At 37.9% G+C, this 12,331-nt stretch overlaps 1 protein-coding gene across 17 annotated transcripts in view; it reads right to left on the bottom strand.

Moving 5' to 3' along the window:
- The window catches only part of ERC2 (ELKS/RAB6-interacting/CAST family member 2), a 939,781-nt gene that overhangs the window by 720,303 nt on the left and 207,147 nt on the right, over positions 1–12,331 (bottom strand). The window lies entirely within an intron of this gene.

Raw genomic sequence — 12,331 nt, 5'->3', positions numbered from 1 at the left:
CCACCAGATGACGGCATCACCCTTCCTGGACTCCACATGTGTTTATTGCAAGAAGAAATATAAAATCCTCCACACTCAAGCCCTTCCAGTTGGCCTGTCTAATACTTGCTTGTACTTTCATCTTTACTGTGAAGCAACCTTGTTAAAAAATTTATTTTTCAGGTGCCACCATGGATAAATCAGCCTTTTGATCAAGGAGAAAGCATACGTGAAATTGAGAAAGGACACGTTTTCTTTTTCTGGGAAGGTTTTGGGGATGTCAGTCACTGTAAAAATCTTTTCTTGGGAATGCTGTCCACATCTGCAAACTGTTCCTGTAAAGTCTATGCAGAAATCCATTTCAGTATATAGCTCTGCTCCATGATAAGCAATCTTCCCTGGAAAATGCCAACCCCGGCCTCCTCAGCTGAAATATAAAGTCATATTGCTTTTTTTTCTTCTATGACAGGACAGAAGGAAGTGATTCACACACCTGAATTCTCTGAAACGGAAAATTTCTCACAGGAGAGTGTTTTGATAGCCTTTCTTTCGAAGTCATGATGTATATGTGAGTTTTTAAGGGTTCCTTATCCAACAGAGAAAGAAAAATTGAGATGGGATAATGATAATGTGAATAATACATTATTGAAATTATTTCTGTCTTTCCATTTTTTCCCTTTTTGTACTTTATCAGAACCAAGCATGTTTGTAAGTCATAAAGTAGATAGAACAAATCTGTAGTTTCTGAAGATCATAATGCCTGCACCACTAGTTAGCTGTGTAATGTCCAGGCCCTTTGACCTTTCTTAGACCTTTCTTAGACCTAGGCCAGAGGGGCCCCTTTCTTGGGCCACAAACTGTAGAGGGCTCCACACAGAACAAACTCCAAAATGCGGTTTCTCTTCTTTTCAATCTTATAAGGAAGTTTTGTTTGTTTTTTATTTGGTAACTGCCGAAGCCTATAGGAGAGACTCCTTAGCTGAACTTGGCCCCCAGGCCAGAGGATACTGAGTTGATGGACCATGAGAGGATGAACCACAGCCTCTGCCCTTGGAAACCAAAGACAAGATGTCTCCCAGATAACTCTGTTCCCTTCCTTCCCCTTGCTCAAGAGAGGCATCCCTAGAAGGCCTGATTCAGACAAGTAAGGCCTGGAGGCAGACAAGTAAGGCCTGGAGGCAGACAAGTAAGGCCTGGAGGCAGAAACACACCTCCCTGGAGAGTTTGAATAGGTTATCCTCATTTGGGGCTCAGTGGGTTCAGGGGTCTTGGACCTAAGTCCACTCTCACCCTGTCCTGCTCTTGCAGATCCATGGGAAGGCCCTGGAGAGACTGAGGCCCCTGTTACCTGTAGGCACTAGGCCACAGTCTTCAGGACAGGAGGCAGGCATAGCTTGAGTAGACCTTTTGCATATTTAGATATTTGGTCTGTGGCTCTCCATTAGTACTTGCCCTGGCCCCTCAAATGGTAGGGGCAGCCTAACTCTGGTTTCTGTCTAAAAATAAGAGGACTCAACTAAATTGCTCTACAGTTTGGGCCTGCTCTAAAAAGTCATTATATTTTTCACTTAAGTACCTTAAAGGTAAAGCGGGATAAAAAATGCAATTCAAGATGTCAGAAAAAAAATAATAAAATTTATTTTTCCAGAGTTATTTCAAGAAGAAATCTTTGAATGAATTGTAGCTTCTGGCTTACCCTTTCCTACCTCTCAGGTTGCACACCCTATAATAAGAAACTACAGTTTGAAATGCCTTGGAATACACACACAGACACAATACCACAAATACCACACTGTAAAATTCTCCATGTGGTATAAGAATCACAGTTTATCTCTCTCTAATGACCAATTGCCAATTAATATTTAACCACCTTTTTGCACTGAAGACCTTTTCTAAAATACACAAGAAGAAAAAACTATGTAGAGATTACTTCAAGACTTAGCAATCAAACAAAAACTTTAAAGAAGACAAATAAACAAAAGCCATGCCTAAAGGAGCCAAAGACTACAAACACTGAAGAGTATTTACTATTATTACTGAGGAGGATTAACTTAGAAATACTTAGAGATGTCAGCAGTGAAATACTAATCTGAATTTTAATTTTTACTGATTTTTTTACACTAATTACAAAGACAGATGTGCTTACTATGAACACTGCCTAAACTATAAGCACAGTATAAGAAACAGCTTTCCTGTTCTGATAGGGGGCATAAATAATGTTTCTATGTTATGTCGTGTTCCCGTATATCACGAAACTGGTTGAAATGTATCTCTGGCTACCGTAAATCATAAATACAGTTAAGCGGAACCTCCTCTTCGAATGTAGAAAACAAGCACATAGCAGTAAAATCCAGAGTTACACATGATTTGAGTGTGAGTTTCTTCATAGTCCATTTTAATTGATTTACACAGACAGGAAAGAGGGGGAACATTAAACCTTTTACAAACCTTCCCAAGCTCTCCTAATTAGGCCAGTCCTGCATAAAGAACTTCGTAGTTTTAAAGAATCCAAGAGCAATGAAGTAAAAATGAGATAAATTGGGGAAAACACATATATATTGCAACACCTGTTCTCAAATTCTGTGCTTCTAATAAAGGGAATGTTATAGGTAATAGACACAGTGGGCTATGACCAGGTTACTCACTAGACCACAGAATGGTATTTCTGAAATTGTTGTTCATATTTTACCTTTATGAAGGAAAAATTATCAAAGTCAAAATTATCAAAGAGCACAGGAAAAGCTGTGCTTTGACATAAGAAGTTTATTTAACAGAACATTAAATGAGACATGTAAAGTAACCAATCTCTTTTAGGAATTAAAGTATTAGTTTAAAAAAAAAAAAGCATTTCCGGGGCGCCTGGGTGGCGCAGTCGGTTAAGCGTCCGACTTCAGCCTGGTCACGATCTCGCGGTCCGTGAGTTCGAGCCCCGCGTCGGGCTCTGGGCTGACAGCTCAGAGCCTGGAGCCTGCTTCCGATTCTGTGTCTCCCTCTCTCTCTGCCCCTCCCCCGTTCATGCTCTGTCTCTCTCTGTCCCAAAAATTAAAAAAAAAAAAAAAAAAAAACGTTGAAAAAAAAATTAAAAAAAAAAAAAGCACTTCCAATCTTTACTTAAAATGTTCTTAGAATCTTTGTGTCTAACAGGTTGCTGAGTAGATGTAAAAGTAAAAACCAAAATATCTAAAACAAGTGGCCCTGCTTTGGAAAACACTGAAGGCAGTGCTAAAACAGCTACCATATTTCTTCTGAATCTAACCCCCAACAGTTGTAAGGTATATCTTAATTTATATCCTCAGAGAAAGGAAAATCATATAATAACACCATCAACTGGGAGATACATCCCAATTTCAGAGATGCTAAAATGTGTAAAACAAGTCATTGAAATATGGAAAACACATCCAACTCTTAAACTTAAAAAAGTCAGAATGAACATTTCTATATAATGACCACTTAGCAGATATTTATAAAACACATGAAAAAAATGAGTAACTTCACAAACAACTTTCTTGATAGGAAAGTGAAATGAAGAACAGTTCTAAACATGTGATCACAGAGACAGACAATCCTTCATCAAGCCTCCCCTGTCCACTACTCTGGCCCAGCCTTCTCGCTCACCTCAGTTCCTACAATGTTAACAGTAAAGCACACACTGTAACAATTAGTTTTATATGCATACACATACCCACATACATACACATTTACCCAAACTCTAGAGCAGGAGTCAGCAAACTGTGACACACAGGCTAAACCAGGCTAAACCAGTTTTGCTAATAAAGTTTTATTTGAACACAGTCATGTTCACTTATTTATGTACTGTCTACAGGTGCTACAACAACACTACAATGGCAGAATTGAGTAACTGCAAAAGACTGAATGGCCTGCAAAGCCTATAATCTTTATCAAATGGCCCTTTAAGAAAAAGTTTGCTTAGCCATGCACTACTACGGCATAAGGCACCAGAGGACAGGGGCTATATTATAAACTGGTCTTACTCTCCCAGTGCCTCTGGCACCAAGTGAAAAGCAATTAATGTATGCTTAGTGGCAGAGATTTTAGAAATCTAAGAGCAGCATACCTCTAAATTGAGCTGAAAGGTCTTCTAAAGGCTAATTTCCATTTCTAGAGGAAGCTCTTTGCCCTCCACTATACCCTTTTTTTTTTTTACAAGTTAAGATCTAGTCTATAAATCAGTCCCATAGTAGCTATATGACTGATAGAGTAACTCCATTTATCTCCCTGATTAAGTTCATTAAACAGACACTTTGAGGACCATCAATTGCCTTTCACATAAAAATACTTGACAAAGTGGCACTAACCACCTAACAGTAATTCAAGGCATCAATCATTTCCCAGACATGTGTTGAGCATGCTCTCCATGCTACTCTAGATAAAGAGTCACCAAATAGAATTAGACACAGGCCCTGCCCTCAGGGAGCTAAAAGTCTATGGCGACTTCATCTCCTTAGACTTATTTCAAAGTAAACATGCTGTAAATAGCATGATAGCAAAGAGAACCTCAGGGTGATGTCCATGGGAAGACCCACTGAGCTACTCAATCAGGACTTGGGTACTTTATACAAAAACCCTGTAGCAGATAGAAGAATGTACAGTCATGGCTTCTTACCTGGAGTTGTATACAATACAGGGGACAAGGGCTTTGCTTTGACCAGATCCAACACAAGGCAAATGGAGAAGAACACAGTCCTTTGGGTCTCTCAAGAGGGAGAGGTTAATTCTGATAGAACTGGGGTTGAAAAAGAAATAAGAGAAGATCTTGTGAAGAAGATTTTTTAGTAAATTTTAAAGGAGAAGATAATATTTCCATAAGAAAATCTTTTGGGATAAGGGAGGAATAAAGGCACAAAGATCAGGAGGCACAATACCTAATATATCTGTGTTTGGTCCACAAAGAGAGCCATTATTATGTATTAATCAAATTTATTGAGTGCCTATTCTGTGCTAAGTGATATATCTGAGAGCAAAATAAGTTCTCTTTAGAAGCAAAAACAATTCTAAAGGTGATTTCATATTATCATCACTGGGTTTAAGGAGAGCAGAGTGTAGGGTGAAAAATATGGTGGGAGACAAAGCCCAACAGATAGTTTGGAGACCACTGTGAAGAACCTGGGGATGCCAGGTCAAAGAGGTAGGATTCTATTTTTATAAACATAATATTTTTAAATCTTTATATAATAAGTTAAATAAATGTATATTTATTTAAGTTCATTATAAGTTCTATATATGTTCTAGGGCACTAGAGATCATTCTAACACTAAAACTAGTCTTCAAAACCAATTGTATTCATAGCAAAGTACATAGTAGAATGTGAGTTCAACTCACAAGAAGAATGCCACTACTCATTCTTGTTTGAATTTGATCATTTTGAGATATACAGAAGGGACCCAGTATATGTGAGCACACAACCAATGTACTGCTGGCTATGAATTAGAGGTTATTTCCAAATTATCTTAATTTAATATTCTACATAATCTGCCAGCCATATATTCATGTGTGTGTGCTCATGTGTGTTAATGAACACGTTACCTAAAATAAATAGTTTTATTTTAAAAGTAAAACAGTTCCACCATTACCTGCATGCTTCTTTATAAGACAGCTCCAGAAGTGGCAGAAAGAACAAGCCTTTTAGCAGCTTAATCCCTAAATAGCATCCTCATGGCTTTCTCAAGCTTATTTCACCACTGTCTTATGTCCTATTTCCTGAAAGCAAACTTCCCTTACCTTTCCTGAGTGACCTTTCTTCCCTGGTCAGTAAGTCTATTCCCTAGATTCTTAAATGAGATTATTTATCTTCATGAACTGCCTTCCTTTAATATACCAGGGTAATTTAATACTTCAACTTTTTTTGGCTAATATAAATCACTTACTTGTGCTTATTAGGCTCTATATTAGGGTTTCAAAACCTTGATACTATTGACGCTGGAGGTCAAATAATTCTGTGTTGTGGGGGGACTGCCCTGTGTATTGCATAATGTTTAGCACCATCCCTGGCCTCTACCCACTAGATGCCAGTAAAGCACATACATGCACACGCGCACACACACACACACACACACACTGGGATAACCAAAACTGTCTCCAGTCATTGCCAAATGTCTCCTGGGAGGCAGAATCATCCCCTGTTAATAACCACTGCTCTAAATAATTTATTATTTTCATTTTATATTAACACTAAGAGGTAATATGTATGCAGGTTTACAATTTACCATCCACTACACCAATCATGTTTATAAGTTAACTCACTCAATCTTCATAATACCCCATTTTAAAGATAAGGAAATACTCAGAGAAGATAAGTGGCTTGTCTGGGACCACACTATTATTGAGTGGTAGAACTTTTTATTGAACCTGAGTCCACTGACATCAGACCCTTAGCTCTAAACTACTGCACTGTTTTGCCTTTCTAGAAATGCATAAAATTGACAGGAGTAGACTGGGTACAGTCTCTCTCCATCTTCCGTATTTTGTGACCCAGAGCCATCCAGGAACCATCACACATTTAAGGATATATCATTTGCACAGCAGGAGCTCTTGCATCTTCCCAGGAATAAAATTCAGTGACACCTGGTATGGCTCGGACATAGACCAATCTCATGCACGTGGATCATAAACAACCCATATAAGTATGACCAGCTATCTGATATCTACAGGATGAATGTGAGCTCTACATTTTCCTCAACTGAAGTTTTATTTTCCCCAAGCAGGCACTACTTTGGTCAAAAGTATGCACTCACAGAGCACGTACAAAGTGCAGAGCACTAAAACATAGGCATAAGTACTTTTAAAAAAATTAGAGATGAGATCCTTAAGAAATTTGAAACCTCATGGTTGAGGCAAAACACCCAGCTACAAAGTGACATTATGGCACATCACACAGCAAAAACTAATTTCAACTAAAGGTGAGAAAATCTCAAGTTGACTATATCAAAAGTTAGAATGACAGACTATTTTCTTAAAAACATTTTTTAAAGCAAGTAATCAATCAGGTTAATAAAATGTAGTAGATGAAGAGTACTTAGGAAATTTACTTAACAGATATTAAAATGACTTGAAATTCACCTATCAATTTGTTTATAATGAATACAGTTTTTGATTACACATGAAAGCGGTTTGTGCTCTTTAATAGGATAAACATTTCCTTTATGCTCCACTATCATCTATTAATTCACTTAGCAAATCCTTTGCAAAGACAAACTTTTGCTCAGCCCATACAAATGGGTACAAATTTTAAATAAATGGGTTATGGATCAATTAAACTTTTACATGAGAAATAATTGACCTCACAACTATTAAAGCTGATCACAAATAAAGGGGGGGGTGGTTCTCTGCAAAATCATCTGGGCCTCATTTCCAGTGATTTTGATTTAATTGATCTGAATGGACTTGCATGTCTGCATTTTTAAGTTCGTTGGCTTGTTCTAATAAGCCCCAGGGCTGAGAACAACTAACTGGATTAAAGGAATGTCAGTGCAAAGAGGGAATCAGAAAACACTAGGCACAATGCGTGCAGACTGTAGGCTCTTGCACCCCATGTCTATCAGCCCTTATACCAGCTCCTACTGGTATACTTTGTCTCTGATCTTTGGCTTCTTCATCTGTAAAATAAAGATGTTCAGTGGAGTAAATGAGAAAACTCCTGTAAAGAGCTTAGCATGCTAGGGGCGCCTGGGTGGCGCAGTCGGTTAAGCGTCCGACTTCAGCCAGGTCACGATCTCGCGGTCCGTGAGTTCGAGCCCCGCGTCGGGCTCTGGGCTGATGGCTCAGAGCCTGGAGCCTGTTTCCAATTCTGTGTCTCCCTCTCTCTCTGCCCCTCCCCCGTTCATGCTCTGTCTCTCTCTGTCCCAAAAATAAATAAACGTTGAAAAAAAAAATTAAAAAAAAAAAAAAGAGCTTAGCATGCTGCCTGAAAGTGCTTGGTACATTTTAGAAACTATTGCAGGCTTTCCAGAAGAGTTGACTTCTGAGTTGAGTCTTAGTCTTAATGATAAAAATAAACTTACATGCCTCTAAGAATGCACTCGTTCCTGCCAATTAATTTCTTTAAAAAGAGATTCACAGAATTCAATGCTATACTGGGTAGCCTCTCATTTATAATTAGCATGCAAGTTAAAGATCAAACTTCGTATTTGCCCTTCAGGCATCCAGAATCCAACTGACGTGTTGCTCTTTGCCACTTGAATCTTTGAGGTCCCTGATCTACTTATGACATCCCTCCCATCCATCACAACAATTACAAAAATATTTGTACCACCTCCAACTGCTAAGACAAAGATATATTCTCATCTACATGCTCCCTTGAAATAACTAACCTGCAAACACAATAAAATAAGTTCCAGGCATGGCTGAATTTTTTACAGTATTAGTTATAAACCCTAAAATAATTTATAATGGAAATTATGAGATGTCCTTCACTATGGAGGATATTGGTCCTAGGCTCAACGACAGAACATGTGTTCACGGGAGCACACAACTGTATATACGCAATACACATACACAGAAAAGGGTTCTGTTCACTTAACTCAAATTTATTCAGAACAGTCTTATGTTATTTATTTTCATGAGTTTTAGACAAGATCTTTTTTAGCACATTACAGAGGCCTGGAGGGGCTTTCTGCATAAAAGACAAAGCCAAGCACTGTTAATGCAAAGTATAGTAACTCAGTGTTTTGAGAAACATGGCCAAACATATTTGAATATGAAGCCATCAGGCCAAGAAATCTTGGTGTCTAGAGCTGAGAACAAACTTGGCAGTTGAATTCTCATTATCAGGAGATTTCTTGCTACCTTGTAGCCACTTGGCCCAGCCTGTCTCAACCTTACAAAGATCCCTATGCACATTCCACAAAATATTTGGACAAGAATATTTCATATCTTTCATGTGGTGGTAAAACATAAGATGTGAAAAAATGCCATAGAAAGAGCATCTATCCCCCATTTTCATCTGAAAATGCCATAGAAAGAATATCTATCCCCTTCAGGTTGCTATGAAGATTAAATGAGCTAATACATGTAACATGCTTGGCACAGTGCCTGGAGCAATAAGCACTCAATACATACTGACTAGGTTATCATTATGTGTTTTAACCGACATTTCCATTATAAACCACACTCACAAAATCTGCATCAAATTTCTCAAACAAATGCTCTAACAAAATAAGAGTGCAACACACAAACTATGCTAAAAATCCAAGGCCCAAAGATAACTTCAAAACTAGGGCCTGTGCCATGCTGAATGTTGTAGAGGAAAAAGCTAAGAGAAAACACAAAACATGAAGCATGAGATGGTAGCAAATCTGATAGTAATGCTAAGAAAATCACAATTCAGACAACTTACCTTTAGGAAGTAAAAGAATTTTAATGTCCTCAGGGTGCTATTTGGGGTTCAGAAAGAATCTTTCACTGGAATAAGACCTAAGAGGACTTACAAAGAGTCCACCTTCAAAAGGTTGCGTTGGAAGAGAGAGATGAGACTCCAGTCACAGAATTTGGCTTGTCACCTCCACCCCAAATATACACACATATTTCAGGTAATTCAGGAAGCTGTTCAGGAAGCCTCCTCATTATACTTTTAAAAGCTCCCTTTCCATCATTAAAAAGGCACACATTTCTAATAGGTAAACATCCTTCAGTTGAACAAACTTGAAGCATGACTAAGTAAAGTTGCCTTCATTTTCCAAAACTCCTGGGCACACTTAAACCAACGTGTGAAATTCCATGAACTCCAGGGAAGGGGGGGGGGGGGGATGCTAATGTGCTTAAGCTTACAACAGTGAGACCCAGTGAAAGACAGACTGACTAACCCACAGACCAGCAAAATCTTAATGCCTAATAGCAAATTATTCTTAATAAAGAACCAATCAAAAATTTATTAGAACATGAAGGAGACTTTAAGAGACCACTTACCACAGCCTGCCTAGAGAGTCAGACCTTCTGACGATGAAATGCCACCTAAACACAATAATATTTCAGTGATCTCTAACAAAATATACACATGTGTTACAGCTGAAGACACTTTTTTTTTTTTAACCCATCATAGAAACTAAAGAAAGTTCCCAACTGCCACTAGATTCCCTGGCAGCCTCACAGATCAACATTTCAAGTTGATCAGTAAAACAATGCAAATGTTCAACTAAACTTTGTCTGGCTAAAGTCTGATTTAAAATGTGAAAAATAAGACGTATCAGTATTGTTCAAATCATATTTTTTTACAAAGTTATTTGCTCCAGTGAGAAAAAAATCATATTTCAGTCTCGGTTGTTATTTATCCCTACGGTTGACACACTGTTTTATTTTAAATAACTTGTAAAATGTTACCATAATGGCTTTAACATCAATTTCATATCTGATCTGCACTCTCCTGGTACATAGGGAAAACGATGTCCAAAAAGGTCTAAAGAGAAACAAGTCAAAAATAAAAAGTAAATCTCATTCAAGGGTGCCATCTAGTGGGAAAATCAGGTGGCTGTCATGTTGCTAAGCAACCTTTGGATGGCATGTTTAAAATCCCAGAATCTTGGAGCTTGGAAAAAAACTTAGTTCAGTGTTTCCCAAAATATGTTCCTTGTTAACAGGATTCTGTCATCAAATACATTTAAGTAATGCTGGGTGAAACACTGGACAGTATGTCTTTACTACAGAATATCTCACAGCCTAGAATATGCTCACTCACATACACTGGGAATCTCCAAAGAGGGATATGGCATTTCTCACATATATTTGATCAGGGAAACTCTTTACTTGTGGATGCCTCTGAACTCCTCACAGAACACTGGAATTTCTCAAAACAATGTTTAGGAAATGCTGATCTAATCCAACTCCTGCCTCCACAGTTTACGCATGAGGTTTCCAGCTATTTGAGTGACTTGTCCTGGTTCCCAGTATTGCCTACAGTCTGGCAAGCCTACAAGTCTGTCTTTGTAACCTGAGGGGTGAGCAGAAGTAACCTAAAGGAGGTGGGCTACAGGATACTTTCCTCTGCCCTTCTACTCTAGCATTAAAACCCTATTGTGGAAGGTCTGAAAGTTTCATTTTAAGCACCTACCAGTCTGGAATGATACCCTATTGCACTTATACAATATTATACATTGACTTAAAAACCTAAAAGAATGTTCTCCTTTCACGTTCTGATGGTTATTATTTTTTAAATCAGGCTTTGGATTGATCTTAATGTTATATATCAACATGGGTAATAGTTCATTTCTATAAATTTTATTATTTTTAAAGATATATTTTTGCAGAAACAATTTAAGAGTGTGTAAAAGTTATGTCTGATGTCTCCCATATATGTCTCATTTGAATGTAAGCCTGAAGGACATTCATAATACCTAGTAGTGATAGTGGGGATCGAAAGAATTATAGGCTAAAAAAAATAAGCTCAAAGAAAGGCAGGCCTTACAAACCTCCCATCCCCCAAATATAGCAAATATTATATAGGATAATAGCAACAGATTACAAAAGCATCTTCCAAGGCTTTTTGCTACAAATTATCCTGAAATAACTAAAATATATTTTCATTTGTAAAAAAATTTAAAATTTCAACAACAGGGGCGCCTGGGTGGCTCAGTCGGTTAAGCATCCAACTTCTGCTCAGGTCATGATCTTGCAGTTCATGGGTTCAAGCCCTGTGTCGGGCTCTGTGCTGACAGCTCAGAGCCTGGAGCCTGCTTTGGATTCTGTGTCTCCCTCTCTCTCTGCCCCTCCCCTGCTCATTCTCATTCTCTCTCTCTCTCTCTCTCTCTCTCTCTCTCTCTCAAAAATAAATAAAGATTTCTAAAAAATTTTTTTTTATTTCAACAACAAAAAATAATTATGGGTGCTGTGTTTATGGGCATCCCAAGGAACCTATGAAGTGTCAGCCTCATGGCTTCTTTCTGAGTACTCTGTTCACCAGTTTCAGTGTTTGTCACGGCTGTACCTTACAAGCTGGTTATTCTAAGAAGGAATTATGTGTTCACAAGCTCTAACTCCACAGCCTATTCCCTTCCCTCAAGACTGAAATAATGGGATAATAATAACTTGAATGAAGATTAATCGTAAGTAATAAAGTACCTTGTTCGGTACTTTTTAAATCATTTTGGTGGTTATATAACATCATTGCTAGTTTTATATTTGGAAACTATTAAGTTTTATCTTATTTAAAAGTTTTCTCTTATTTAAAAAAAAACTTTTTATTTTAAAAAAGGGGAAATTGCTCTCAATTTATGCCAACCTTTGGGCATAAAACTTTTTCTGCACTAAAAATTATCTCTAAAGGATAGATTCCAGAGGTATCCAGGTATTTGATTACAGACTCATTTACGTTGACAAACTTTTCCCCCAATGTGGTTGTCCTAAT

This window comes from Herpailurus yagouaroundi, unplaced genomic scaffold, assembly GCF_014898765.1.
Source record: "Herpailurus yagouaroundi ecotype Mexico unplaced genomic scaffold, PumYag 213, whole genome shotgun sequence".
NCBI classification, from domain to species: domain Eukaryota; kingdom Metazoa; phylum Chordata; class Mammalia; order Carnivora; family Felidae; genus Herpailurus; species Herpailurus yagouaroundi.
This window is presented reverse-complemented; position numbering and strand designations above follow the sequence as displayed.